General features: G+C 40.5%; 1 pseudogene; it reads left to right on the top strand.

The window, feature by feature from the left end:
* The first annotated feature begins 13,304 nt into the window (after positions 1 to 13,304).
* The window catches only part of LOC108972080, a 5,186-nt pseudogene continuing 3,005 nt past the window's right edge, over positions 13,305 to 15,485 (top strand).

The following is a 15,485-nucleotide window of genomic DNA, read 5'->3' as shown; positions in this document are numbered from 1 at the left end:
GTGTCCAGCAGCAGAAACCCAAAAAAAAATATACATATACGCAATTGTTTAATTAAAATTAATAAATAGTTTATAAAAAGGATGTGATCTCTTTACTACAGTGCATTTTATTTGACATAGTTATCGATCTCACGTAAGTATACTAGCGTGAACAGTTTGCTAGGCGAATAGTTTGAATTTTTTCCACTGCCTAAGCATTAAGTAGAGGTCCTTGTGGCATTCACTACAGTGGCCCTATAAAGGAGCGCAAGTTTGGTGTGGGATTCGTGGTGGGAGAGAGTCTCCGTCACCGAGGTTCTTCAACATATCGCTGATTTGCGCCCACGCCCTGACGGAAGAGAAGGACGATGTGACCAAAGATGTCTTTTATGAGTGCTTGGAGCGCACTTATGAGAGCTGCCCCCGCCACGATGTCAAAATCGTGCTTGGCGACTTTAACGCCAGAGTGGGCAAAGAAGGTATCTAAGGTATCTTTGGCCCTACGGTCGGTAAATTCAGCCTCCACGAGGAAAAATCCCCAAATGGGTTGAGGCTGATCGACTTCGCCCGCGCCCGAAATATAGATATCTGTAGTACAAAATTCCAGCATAAGAAGATACATTAAGCTACCTGGCTGTCTCCGGATCGAAAAACCACCAACCAGATCGATCATGTTGTGATGGACGGCTGACACCGAGGTCCCAACATCGACTCGGACCACTATCTTGTTGCAGCCAAGATTTGCACCGGCCTCTGTGCAACAAAAACCGCACGCCAACAAACACAAGGAAAGCTTGACCTCGAGAAGCTGCAATCACAACATATAGCCTAACGATTTTCTACTCGGCTCACACTCCTGCTCCCTGAGAGCACTCGCCAACAGCTCGGTATAAAGGAACTGTGGGAAGGCAGTTCAAACTCCTTACATGTAGCTGCAACCGAAGCCTTTGGTTTTTGGAAAGTGCAAAAGAACAGCTGGTACGACGAGGAGTGCGGTGTCGCAGCGGGGAGAAAACAGGCTGCCTACCTCGCAACGTTACGATCGACTACAACACGTGCGGGATGAAATAGATACCGAGAGTTGAAGAGGAAAGCGAAATGCGACCCCCTATCGTGCGACTTCTTCAACGTGTTGCTGGAGAAAATAGTTCGAGCTGCAGAAGTTAATCGAGCAGGTACCATCTTTTATAAGAGTGTGCAGCTGCTGGCGTATGCCTACGATATTGATATATGATATGATATGATACGAGATATATGACGACATTGACATAGTTCAGCGAATTAAAAGATAAGGGCTACGCTGGCTAGGTCATGTTGTTCGAATGGACGAAAACACTCCAGCTCTGAAAGTATTCGACGCTGTACCCGCCGGGGGAAGCAGATGAACAGTAATACCTCCACTTCGTTGGAAGGACCAGGTGGCCAAGGACCTGGCTACGCTTGGAATATCCAATCGGCGCCACGTAGCGAAAATAAGAAACGACTGGCGCGCTGTTGTTAACTCGGCTATAATCGCGTAAGTGGTGTCTACGTCAATTAAGAAGAAGAAGAAGATGCATTAAGTTGACTCTGCACTACATGTTACCACGTATCAAATATTAAAAAAATTTACCGTTGCAATTAGCGAGACTTAAATACGAAATTATATCGAAATATTTACTTAACTTGGAGTTAGCATTTGTGATTTCTGACTCATCAGAGATAAATTGAGTGGCGTAGTTGAAGGAACCGATTTTTTTATAAGTGTTTGACTTTTATTTCAGCGATTCCAGAGTTTTATGTATTAGGCTAGTATTTTCTGTTTAAGTTTCCTGAAGCATTACAATATTAGCAATAAAAAATGTACGTTTTAGGAAATAGGTACAAAATCGGGCATTTCAAAGAAAACACGCTGGCTAAATGAGCATCTGATCCGCTCCTAAAATAATAGCACTACAGCCCACACATACACACCATACTCCACACATCATCCTTTCATCCCACACTACACACACCACACTCAACGCATCATCTTTTCATCCCACACTACACACAACAACTCAACGCATCATCATCTACACCACACCTTTCGAGGACACCAAACGAAGTCAACAAAAGGGACTGGCTGACGGCGCCCAGCGCTCTTTTCTGATTCGATCCGTGCGCTTATATGTACCAGCCAGTCAATCATTCTCCCGCATCATCCCGCTTTTAAATTTTTTTCCAAGAAGTCGTCGCCACAACAACGGGTAAGTGCCGCGAGGTCTTTTTTTTTTAAAACAGTCTTAATATGGTCCTTCGAAGTTGGTGGACATACATACATACAAACAAAAAAGTGAAAAGACACCGGTGGTGAGGTGGCACAGGAAACCCTTTGGCGGATACATATATTCTAAAAAAAAAAAAAAAAATTAAATTGCGGAAAATAACGGTGGTGACGTGGTTTAAATAAAAGCCAACATATTTGGAAAAAATATTTTCATATCTACATACATATGTATGTATTTACATACTAAGGAAAAAAGAATAAACTGCATTACGTGTGCATATGAGTGCTGTATAAAAATTTCAACAAAGTGAGGTGACAAAGTGCAGTGTTAAAATTAATATACACATAATACAATACATATACGAAGGGGTAACAAAAAGTGCGGTGAAGTGAGAGAGAGCAGAATAAAAGAAAAAATTAGCACCTACTATATACATACATATATATGTACATATAAACGGTGATAGTGGAGTGACATATAACCTACAAACAAAAGGAAAAAAGAAATACAAAAAATACAAGCTACAACACCAGCAACAAAAGGACAGGAGAACTAGATAAGCAAGCGAAGCACAAACACATGCATCCACACATACATACGTAAACTTACAATATCCCCAAAAGCCCCTGGAGGAGAGCAAAGTGAGTTGTATCGTTTCATTTAAATTTTTTATTATATGTATGATTTAATATCAGAAAATTAAATTTGCGGACTGACCAAAATTCCGGTCGGAAAAGTATTGAAAACCGTTTCCAAACTGTTTTCGGTATTCGGTTTATTTTACGGTAAAAACCGAATATCAATAACAACAAAAAAAAATTTCCAGTATTCAAGTATTCACTTGCAGTAATTGCCAGCAAGACCCCTTATACTTAATCAAGTATAAGCAGGATTGCTTAAAATAAGCACCGGCAATCACAAAAAAAAAAAAAAATAAATAAAAAAAAAACATATGTGCAAATTAAATTGTATATCATACATATGTACATACATATATGTTCCATATACCGCTTTAACATACAAAGTGCATAACTTGCTCTTTTACTAGTTTAACCACACCCACATCAATATATATATATTTCAAATATACATATACATATATCTAAAATTAAAAGATTCCTAAATTCTCTTTTCGCGGTTTCTTATCACTGCGAACCCATGTATACATACACATGTATATGCGGCGCAATTATAAACATATATATACATAAAAACGAGTGAACTTGAGAAAATTACCTACGGTCGGTTAATTCTGTTTTCGCGGGTTTTCATACGAACATACTTATATACAACATACTTATACACATGCCTATATATTTATGCACATGCGGGCGCATATAAATACATACAATATATACTGAAAAGTATACCCGATCGAGATCGGGTACAAATTATATAACAAAAAAGGTTTTTTATAACAACTTTTTATAATTCAATATTTGTACAAAAGTGTATTGTCACATATGTAGATACGCTTATTTCTTCAAAGTCCACATTGGCATATGTTCCGCGATACCCCTTGGATTTTGGCTAACAAAACCAAGCAGGATTGCGTATAAAATATATTCAAAGTCCACACTGGCATATGTCCCGCAAAACCCCTAGATTTTTGAACAACAAAAACCAGAAGGATTAAAAAACCAAAGCGTAATACATATGTACAAAGTACAGTAATCTCTAATACGAGCGCTCATTAGCAGATAATAAATAAAATATCCACCTATAGGTATACCCTATAGGACATTTGGACATAAAGCATATATAAAAGAAATATATACATACAAAAAAATACATAAAATATTTCCGGTCATTAAAAAAAAATTAAATCAAATTTAAGCGATTAATTATTTATTTCATCAAAACTCTTATTTACTCAAAAGAGTTCTCGTCAAATCAAATAAATACATATACATATAACGGAAAATTTTTTTTTCTGAAATCTCCAAAAAGCAATTGATTTTATCGATTTTTTTGAAATTTTTACATACAAAAGAGTCTTCTATTCAACAGTTTTTAAACGCAATTTTTTCTAAACATCTACAAGTATAGTTTTCACTAAGACGTTTTTAATTTATCCTATACATCTTCTAAATGAGCTTAGATTCAAAAGAATCTAAAGCAATACAATCCGTAAAAGTTCCAAAAGTGATTTCAGAAGAAAAGAGCCCATGTACACCTGCTGAAGCTACACGTACAAACCAAAAAAAAAGCTTAAGGATATTTCATATACAAAATTCATTGCTGAGAGTGATAGTTTGATACGATTCTGCACTCGACAATTCTGAATCGGTATTGAAAATCAAAAAAGACAATTTAGACAATTTTTGGACGCGTCTCCAAGCTGCATATGACGCAATTGTAGAATCCGATGATTCAGATCTACCAAGAGGCAAGTTCAGGCATTCACCTTAAAGTTCAAGTATGCGACACAGATATATTTCATGGAGGTTATGAACAGAGGCCGTCCTTCCGGGACATGTTTACTGCTGTGTACATAATCCATCCTAAATTATCGCCAGCGCAGAAATTGTATCACCTCAGATACAAAACGAAAGGTCAGGCTGGCGTAATAGTTAATTTTGCTTGGGAAGCTCTAAAAGCACGTTAACGAGAGAATATTGGTCGATAAGCAAGTGACGATACTAATGAATTTACCAAAAATTCAAAAAGAACCCAGTGAAGAATCCATAAACCTTCAATCCACGGTTTCAAATTGTTTGTCGGTTTTATCGAGCACAGATAATTGGGACCCCATTCTGGTAAATATATGCACAGCTGCATTACCAGAAAAATCTTTCCCTTTTTGGGAGCAATCGCTCTCATTGCGAAGAAAGTGGCCAACGTGGCACCAAATGAAAGAATTTCTTACTACCCAATATGAAATTGCAGAAAGGGTAGGTAAAAAAATAGTCAGACCGAAAAACGTTCAAAGCGACCTCAATAGAGGCTTCAATAGACCCAAGCAAGTAGCCAGAATAACTTAACTAGAAGCTTTTTTAAAAATCAATCGTTCACATCCGAACAGTATCAACAAACGTCATGCGAACTGTGTAGAGGAGGTCACAAGCTCAAATCGTGGGAGAAATTAAAAAAAAACGACTATTAGCGATCGAAATAATTTTGGAAGAACTGAAAAACTATGTACCAACTGTTTGTCACATGCGTATACGCTTAAAGATTGCGAAAGCAAATTTAATTGCGTTTACTGCCATAAAAGACATCATTCAATGTTACATATAACTAATTTTTCCAGCTCACCCCCAAGCAGCGCAAACGTAACAAGAGAAACAGGTTTAGTTGCCACAACAAATTCTGAAAACTGCCAAGAAGCACCATGCTGCTCAAAGGCGGTAAAACCCAAACGCTACATAGCGAAAATCATAGTAGGGTACTATTACCCACAGCAGTTGTCTCCATCAAACACCGAGGAGAACTGTTTAAGCTCAGAGCCTTAATAGACCAAGGATCACAATGATCATTTATAGCGCCTAGGGCACAACACAGGCTACAGTTGCCAACAAAACTGGCCAATTTTGAAATCACGGGAATGGGCAGAAGAGTTGTTCAAAACTCAAATAAAATCTGCCCCATTACCCTCTTTTCCACCAAAGCGGATAAGCGCATACAAGCAGAATCTATTGTCTTACCGCAATTAACCAATATTCTACCAAGCTATCACATAAACAGCAAGCATTGACAAAAGGTTTCACACCTAAAGCTAGCCGACCCAAACAGCAACACCCCCGCTCAAATAGATCTTCTATTAGGCAGCGATCTCATACCACAGATAATACTCGAATGTATTGAGAAAATCACAAATACACTTCTGGCGCAAAATACCATTTTCGGATGGGTCCTAAGTGGCCTAGTTGCGGAACCAGTTACAACATTGACAACTCAAGTTGAGGAAATCTCAAACGAGTACCTCAATTCACAATTGAGAACATTTTGGGAATTAGAAGAACTCAGCCCCATATCAGTCACAACTCCTGAAACCTACTTAAAAAGGGTGAACTCAAATCTTCATATGATGGTGTGTTAGAAGAATACCTCCATTTAAATCATATGGAGGAAGTAAACCCAGGGGAGAAAATCGTCAACGGCAAATATTACTCCTTTCACCTGCCACATCACGCAGTAGTAAAGCCAGACAAGAAAACAACAAAAGTAAGGGTTGTTTTTAATGCCTCGAAAACCACTAGTTCAGGGAATTCCCTAAATGATATTCTATTTACGGGACCCACACTCCAACCAGATTTAATGCTTCTGATATTAAATTGGCGTATATTCAAATATGTATTCAATGGGGACGTTGAAAAAATGTATCGGCAAATAGTCGTATATAAAGAGGACCAAGATTTTCAACGTATTATGTTCCGAAAATCCCCCACCAATCCTTTACGCGACTTCAAATTAAAGACAGTTACATTTGGCGTTAACTGTGCACCATATCTAGCCATTCGAACACTCCACTAATTGGCAGGCAACACAAAGTCCGAATTTTCTTTGGCAACTGAAGTGTTGAAAACTCAAACGTATGTAGACGATATTCTRTCTGGAAGTCACACTCTTCCACAAGCATACGAGGCCTTATCACAGGTAATAAAAGCTCTCAATTCCGCAGGGTTTGCATTAAAAAAATAACGGCGAATTACCCAAATATACTCAAAAATATTCCAAACGAAAATTTGTTGGACACGAATTTCCTTATATTCGAAAAGGAAAGTACAACAAAAGCACTAGGCATCCAATGGAATGCGATATCGGACCAGTTCTCATACACGACTGAGTCCATATCCGCATTATCAGCCATAACGAAAAACAGATTTTATCCTCGGTAGCAAAACTTTTCGACCCCGCAGGATGGCTTTCGCCAATTATGATCCAAGCGAAAGTCTTAATACAAGAATTATGGCTAGATGGAACTGACTGGGATGAACAAGGGAAACCTCTTCGCTTAGAAAAATGGTTCCAGTTCGCAAACAATCTGAATGACATTTCTCAGATTCAAATTCCGCGATGGGTAAACTACTCCCCCGAACACAAAGTCGAATTACATGGCTCCTGTGACGCCTCAGAAAAGGCATACTGCGCTACTATCTACTGCGCTCGCAAAGTGATACCACGACCACCAGCCACTTATTAGTAGCAAAAGCAAAGGTGGTACCTTTAAAAACTATAAGTCTTCCACGGCTTGAGTTATGTGGCGCACTACTACTTTCTAAATTAGTAGCCATGGTGCAAATGCATTTAAACATGACAAAATGCAAACTATATATGTGGTCCGATTCAGAAATTGTACTAGCMTGGTTGGAAAAACCACCACATGCATGGAAGACGTATATTCTAACCGAACGTCTCAAAAACTTGACCTAGTGGGATTAGCCACATGGCGTCACGTAGCCAGTGCTGGCAATCCCGCCGATCTAGGTACAAGAGGGTGCAAGCCACKGCAYCTTGCCACTACCACCCTCTGGTGGAATGGCCCCCGATGGTTGATAGAATCTCCGGATTCTTGGCCACAATCCCCTATGCGCAACATTATCGTCCCAGAAGGGCGAAAAATCGCCACCTTTCACACATTATTGGATAATTCCGACATCCTTGAACGATTTTCATCGTTTCCACGAGCTGCTCAAAAGCAAAGTCAAGGGATCACATAATTTCCCATGCAACACAGTGACGCACCTAGAGTTACAAAAAGCAAAGGTCACACTAATCGCATATACACAAGATCGCCACTTCATCCGCGATATATCACTACTAAGAGAATCGAAGCCGATTGACAAAAAGAGCTCACTCTTAGTTCTAAACCCATTCCTGGACACGAAAGGTCTGCTTCGTGCCAATGGTCGGCTTGCTAATTCGAGCCTAACTTACAGTGAACGCCACCCTATAATAATTCCCGAGAAGTCAACATTTGCCACATTATTCCTCAACTACATCCACATCTTAATGCTACAAGCCGAACATCGCCTCATGCAACATATGGTACGCCAAGAGTATTATATCCCCCGTCTTAAGCCGCAAATCAAGAAGTGCATCTTCACATGCAAGATTTGCACTATGCACAAACAGAAGATGCGAACGCAGATTATGGCAGCACTTCCATCGGAACGCTGTAATTTCGCTCTACCTTTTACCACAACATTTGTTGATTTTGCTAGGCCTTTCCAGGTAAAGGCGCCTATGTTAAGGTCTCCCACTCTCATGAAAGGCTATGTGGCTGTCTTTGTAAGTTTCACGACAAAGGCAGTATACCTTGAGCTATGTAGTAATCTGACGACGGAGGCTTTTCTCGCGGCATGTGCTCGCTTCGTCGCTCGACGTGGCTACCCATCTAAAATAGGAGAAATAATGGCAAAACTTTCATTGGAGCTCAACGAGCCACAGAAAAGTAATTTGTGGATTTCTTAAAACAGGTGTCACCCGACATCGTACAAAAGTACGCCCCTCAAGGTATCAATTGGCAATTTATACCCCCAAGCGCTCCTCATGTGGGCGGTTTATGGGAATCAGCTGTAAAAAGCTTCAAATCCCATTTCAAACGGGTAGCTGGAAATTATAAGTTCATTTACTAAGAGTTCACGACGTTATTAAATCGAATTGAAGCCGTTCTCAATTCACGTCCACTCACAGTACTCTCGCAAGACCCATCAGATTTCCAGGGCATTTTCTAAAAGGAGCACCCATCCTGGCCATTCCCGAGCCAGGCGTGGAGTCGCCATCTCTATTAAATCATGGGAACGAATTAAAATTCTCCATCATGATTTCAGCCGCCGATGGAGGGACGAATACATAAAGGATCTCCACAAAAGATACCGCTGGAAGACTCCTGAACAAGCACCTAAACTTGGAGACTGTGTCCTCATACATGATGATTGTTTACCCCCTACCAAGTGGCGGCTTGGCCGCATAAAAGAGCTACATTATGGCTCGGACGGTCACTTACGAGTTGTGGATCTCCGTACGCAAAACGGAACACTAACCAGACCGCTCGTGAAGCTGTGCTTTTTACCAACCAACGACGACCGCCAATCCGAAAAACCAAACCGATAATATCGCGATATAATGACATCACTGAATCTAACAATAATACGAGAACTACGCCGATACCGACCGTTAAAAAATAACAAATCGTCACAAATAATAAACCGTAAAAAACTAACGAAAAATGGGCGATAAATACGACGACCTGTTCATGCCACATACATACACATGTACAATATAATGAATCATTTCCAAGCCTACCAATGCGCCACGTGCCGGGCCTACACCAGCGCCCCGAACYATGGTTGCAACAGCACCGGCCGCTGCACCGGCAACCACGCCGGCAACTGCACCGGCAATCGCACCTGCAGCGGTACTTGCACCCGCACCTCGTGGTGGCACTCGACCACCACTACGCCAGTCACGGACGTCGGAGACCCTAAGGTGCCCCATCTGTCGATGCCCACATCGCCTGCACCATTGTGGGATATTTAGGCCCAGGCACACGGGCATTGCCACAATTGCCTGTCACATACATCCTGAGTGTGAGTCGCGAGGGCTGTGCCAAATATGCCATAGGCCGCATCACACGCTGCTACATCGCAGCGCGGCACGCGAAGTGAATCGGCCACCCATCCAGCGCGGCCCATCATCCCGATTCCAACCCGCAGCTCGTGGCGCACCCCAGAGATGCGGAACCTCGTCGCGGCGTCGACAGTCTGGGCCACCATTTCGTCGATCTACGGGTCTGAGCGGCGTTGTGGCAACGCTGCAACAGCTGCAGCGCCTTCTAGGCTAAACAGTCGCCTAGGGGGGCCGGGATGAGCATCTGACCGCCTCCTAAAATAATACCACTACACTACACATCATCCTTTCATCCCACACTACACACACCACGCTCAACGCATCATCTTTTCATCCCACACTACACACAAAAACTCAACGCATCATCATCTACACCACACCTTTCACACCACACACGAGGACACCAAACGAAATCAACAAAAGGGACTGGCGGACGGCGCCCAGCGCTCTTTTCTGATTCGATCTGTGCGCTTATATGTACCAGCCAGTCAGTCATTCTCCCGCATCATACCCGCAGTGCTATTGCTGTACTTTTAAAACATAAAAGTTCATCCTACAGAAAAATAATATAAAAAATTGGAATGAGTGCTGTTACTGTTCCTAGAGTACCGAAAATTCTGCACACATTCAAATATTGCACCGTTGGTCGTAAAAGTATGCGGAAAAATGCTGCCCAAAATGGGAAATTATCTGAGCACATTCGACGTAAAGTAATGAGGTTCACTCTGAAATTGCGCAGGAAAACCGCTGGTGAAATTTAAATGAAGCTAGATGATGTGAGTGAAAAAATATCGCAAAGAAAAGTTGAACGCATTTTTTCAGAAAAAAATCTAAAAACCGCCGTACAGCAAAAAAATCAAAATTGACCAAGCGAATGAAAAATCAATGAGTGGTAAGGGTCAAACTTCATCGGAACTACACAAAGGTGGATTGAAACAAGGTAAACATAAAAAGTTATGAAAGTCCCCATTCAAAGTTATGCTGCTATTTAACATGACTTTCTCCTTAACAAAGATTAACTTTAGCGACGAAGGCCGCGTCGTAGACCGTGTGAACCTTATGTAGAGAACTGCATTCAAAAAACGGTAAAATATCCCCCCAACATATTGATTTAGAGCTGCATATTGGTGGAAGGTCCTGGTCCATATTTGGTAACACTGAACCCCTCATCAGCCCAGTACACTTATACGCCTGCTGAGGTGCCTTGCCACACCTCCCGATGGATATCAATATATTACCTTAGGCGGGCAATTCAACCGACCTAAGCCCCACCGAAAACTGTTGAACGTTCCTTAATCAAAGGTATATTCCCGAAAAAATCCCACAATAGCCCCACTCAAAGATAATATGAAGGATGTGTTCTTAAATAATCCAGATTTAAAAATAATGGTGATATTTGTTTGAATAAAAACAAAGGTTTGTCAACCGAATACTAAAATATATTTAAGTTTTTCTTAATTTTATGAAAATATGTTATTTAAAATAAATATTATAAAAAAAAATGCATTCACATATCCTAATAACTTTTGGTTTATTTGACTCTGAACGCAAAACTATATTCCCCGGCCTTGCGAGAGCATAAAATACTTACTTGTAAAGTTTAAAGTATTTCAATAACTGAAATTATTTCAAGAGCAAGAGTACACATACATATATATATAAGTTTACAGGCGAAGGAAAAAATCTACATACATATATACTAGAGGAACTACTCTAACCGAAACAGCTTTCGTATTTGAATAACTTGGATACAGCATATGTAACATAACGTAATCAATAAAAAAACAATTTATATTTTCACAAAAATATTTCTATTACCAACACAAAAAAAGTGCAACATAAATCCAATTGTTTGTATTTAAGTTATGGATATAAATATATATGAAAGTCACCGCAATGTGATTTATAATATATTTTGTACTTGTAATGCATATTGTTCAATACCAAAGGAATATTTTAATTTCAATGAATTTTATTAAAAATATTACCTTTTTTCTAACACATTCGACTAAATCAATCTATTACGTTTGTATTTATAAATAAATTGAAAAATTGACCTGCTAAATCGATACTTTAGATTCACATACGGATGTAAACTTAACCCAGCTTTCTTCAAGATAATAGTGACGTAGAAATTTGTTATTCGGTTTTATAACAAAGATTCTATATATAAATAGCGGAAATTATCACTCCACTAAGCATGACTGGACGCATTTAGAAGTTTTTACTGTTAAAAGTATCTAAGCCGAATTAATGAGAGAATTTTCTTCTATTTGAAGTAATAATTCGGTAAAGGACTATGATTTTTGTGAGGACGAAGCTTAAAGGAATGTCCCATGTAATCATCATTATACCTAATTACAGTTATTTTCAAGTGCAACTTTCTCTAACCAGATTAAAAGAGTCTTAATCGCATTATTCACATTCAATAACTCTTGGAATTTCATGGAATATTAATATTTCTTGTATGATCATGACATGCCTTAGAAATTGATCAACTTGCATAAAAAGTAATAATCAGTGAGTATATGATTATTGCATTTAGTTGCTACAAATTTCGAGGAATTCTGAGTCTCAGTAATGTAGTTTATGTATGTAAAACGTTTGACACATGAATAAATATGTATATTTATAACTTTTTGACATATTAGTGATTTCTACTTTTTTATTTTCACAAATACTTGCGAAACATTGAGGATTTTCCAATAAGAGATTTCTGATTTTTTTTCAAAAAACACACATGTTGTTAAGGAAATTCACATGCGTTTTGTTGTAGCCAAGTATTGTCAAGATCAACTTCTTCCAATTGCGGTCATATAAAATTGTTGTTTGTCATAAGTCTTGATAGCGTCATGGTTATATTGGCGGACTTTTTTTCAGCATGTCAGATTTGAGCCCTGGACGTCAATTTGTTGTCCATTCTTATTCCTAGGTATTTTAAGGTTTTCGTCGTTTGAATAGTCTCTGAATGAACTTGCATGTTTACCTCCAACGGGATAGTAGTGAGCACGATCAGTTCTGTTTTTTCAGCAGCTAGGCTGAGGCCGTGTGAGTCCAACCATGTCTGTGTTCGTATCATAACTCGTGTCAGGCCTGACCATTTCGGTACTACGCGCGGTTATGACGGCGGTGTCGTCTGCATTGCCAACGAGGTTGCAATCGTCAGGCATTTCAACATTTAAAATTCAGTCGTAGCTGGCATTCCATAGATCTGGTCCAAATATTGATCCCTGCGCTGCGCCAGAGGTTATTTCCTTACTTTTTGGGCCGTCACTCGTGTCGTACAGTAGTCTCCTGTCTTTAAGATAGCTTCGTATCATATTCATCAAGTAGAGGGGCGTTTTGAAGCGACTTTCTAGTGCGTCGATCATATTTTTCCATTTTGCGCTGTTGAATGCATTTCGTATGCCAATTGTTGCGAGGAGGACTATTGGCCTCGAGAAGTTGTCCTTTCGATGAGCTTCCTCCACGCTGCGCACTACGTCTTCCACAGCTCCAAGAATGGACCTGCCTGGTCTGAAGCCATGTTGTCACTCTGATAGGCCTCCAGCATCGTTTATGGCAACTATGATGCGGTTTTTCAGCAGTCTTTCTAGTAGCTTTCCTGCTGTATCTAGCACGCATAGAGGTCGGTATGCCGATGGTATTCCTGGGTCTCCTCTGCCTTTGCTTCTTCGGATCAGATGCTGCCTCTTCCATATTTCTGATAAAATACCCTCGTTCAAACATACATTATACATGGATAGTAGTAAGTGCGGGCGTTCCATAACGATTAGCTTTAACACTTCCAACGGTATCCCATCAGGCCCAGGGGCATGTTTCCTCTTTGAAGTGTTTGCTGCCATCCTTATTTCCTTCAGAGTGAAAGGCAGACATGAGCTCTCTTGTACATGTTCTGGTGGGTCTGTTCCTAGGTCATGGGTTGGGAACAGAGTGTCTACGATGTGCTCCACAGCTGCGGCGTTTAACTCAGGGGTGGACTGTTTTGCTCCGAGTTTTTCATTACGATCTTGTATCCGAGACCCCATGGATTTTTGTTTATATCGTTACGTAGCTCTTCCCATTTATCTTTCTTTGTCTTTGTTATTGCGCCTTTCAGCTCAGTTTTCGCAGCTTTATATTCCTTATGCTCTTCCGTTTCTTCCTCTTTTTCTAGCTCTTGCATATCGTCGTCTTTTGCGCAGGTAAGTTTGTCTAAGGTTTCGGATTTCGTCAGTCCACCAGTAAACTGCTTTCTTTGGATGTCCGCCTATTATTTTGGGCACTGCTACTTTACATGCCTCAGTGATGGTGCTCAGAGTTACTTGGACAAACAACCTAGCTGTGCTACTTGCGTGGTATTTTGGTGGGTTTTCATCTATGGCCGCAAGGAGCTTTTCTGAATCTAGCTTCGAAGCGTTCCACTTTCGTGTTGCTCTTCTTTTCGTCGTAGTTGGATTTTTGGACCTATGAGGTAGGATATGTATTGGTGGTCGCTACCAGTATAGTCTTCCAAAACTTTCCACTCACGCAGCTGGTTTGCGAATCCTTCGGATACCAACGTGATATCAGGGGTTGTGTCGCTGCATCCTGGCCTTCTGAAAGTGGTTTGGGATCCTCTATTGGCGACGATTGGACCTAATCTATTCGCCATGTCGAGAATTATCCGGCCCCTTGAGTTTGTAGTCGGTGTGCCCCATTCCATGGCCTTGGCGTTGAAGTCTCCGGCTATGATTAAGTGACAGTTTCTTTGTCGTGCAACATCCTCTATAGCATCGCGCTTTGCTTAGAAGCCTGTGATGTTGTCACTCGGTGTCAGGTAGCAACTAATTACCGTAATGCTTTCGTTTTTTATCCAGGCAAACCCATTTCCTCTTTTGCTGTTTTTTTCTGAAACTACTCCTTTCCGTTAGCCGTATGGCCGCTGTTGCTGTGGTGTCTTCCAGCCATGTTCCATCTTGCGCTATTTTGTATTGCTCGCTAATGATTGCTACCTCCAGCATGAGCTGCGGCAGTAGGTGGTCAAACGTTTTGCTTTTGTGCATGTTACACTGTAAGATCTTCATGTTCTTGTTTTTTCCCTGTTTGGGTATGCTTCTGTTCTACGCAGAGGTAACAGCTCGGTGAGTTTTTGTAATCTTTCAGCTTGTGCCCGGGTTTCCCACATCTTATACATAATCCTTGACCTTTTCTGTCGGGGCCTTTGCATTCCCATTGTAAATGGCCGAAGTCGAAGCATCTGTAGCATTTTTTAACTTCCTTCATAAGCTTCATTCTGCAGCTGATCCATCCAATTTTTATGTGGCCTTCTTTTAGTACTCTGTTTGCGCTTTCGGCTGTCAACGTTACACATATTATTCGCGAGTATTTGGAGCGCTGGTCCTCACTGTAATTTCTTTATCTGCTTGCTCTAGCGGAAGTTTTACGGAGGTCGTGAATTCTGCTGCGGTAGATAAGGGGTCGAGGTCTCGGATCTCAATTGTGGTTAAATTCGGTATTAAATGTTATTTCAGTCTCCGACTGTCACTCGACGCATATGGTTCTGCTAACAGTAATTTCGTTGTGGTAATCAATTTCGCTTGTGCAAATTACATGACATAGTAAACACTTATAAACTAGAGTGGAAAATTATATACACCGATGGATCAAAATCGGACACCCACACTTCGTTTGCAGTGACAAACGACCAAGGTGTCATTATAA

Source organism: Bactrocera latifrons, unplaced genomic scaffold (assembly GCF_001853355.1).
Source record: "Bactrocera latifrons isolate USDA-ARS-PBARC rearing strain unplaced genomic scaffold, ASM185335v1 scaffold_377, whole genome shotgun sequence".
In the NCBI taxonomy this organism is placed as follows: Eukaryota; Metazoa; Arthropoda; class Insecta; order Diptera; family Tephritidae; genus Bactrocera; species Bactrocera latifrons.
This window is presented reverse-complemented; position numbering and strand designations above follow the sequence as displayed.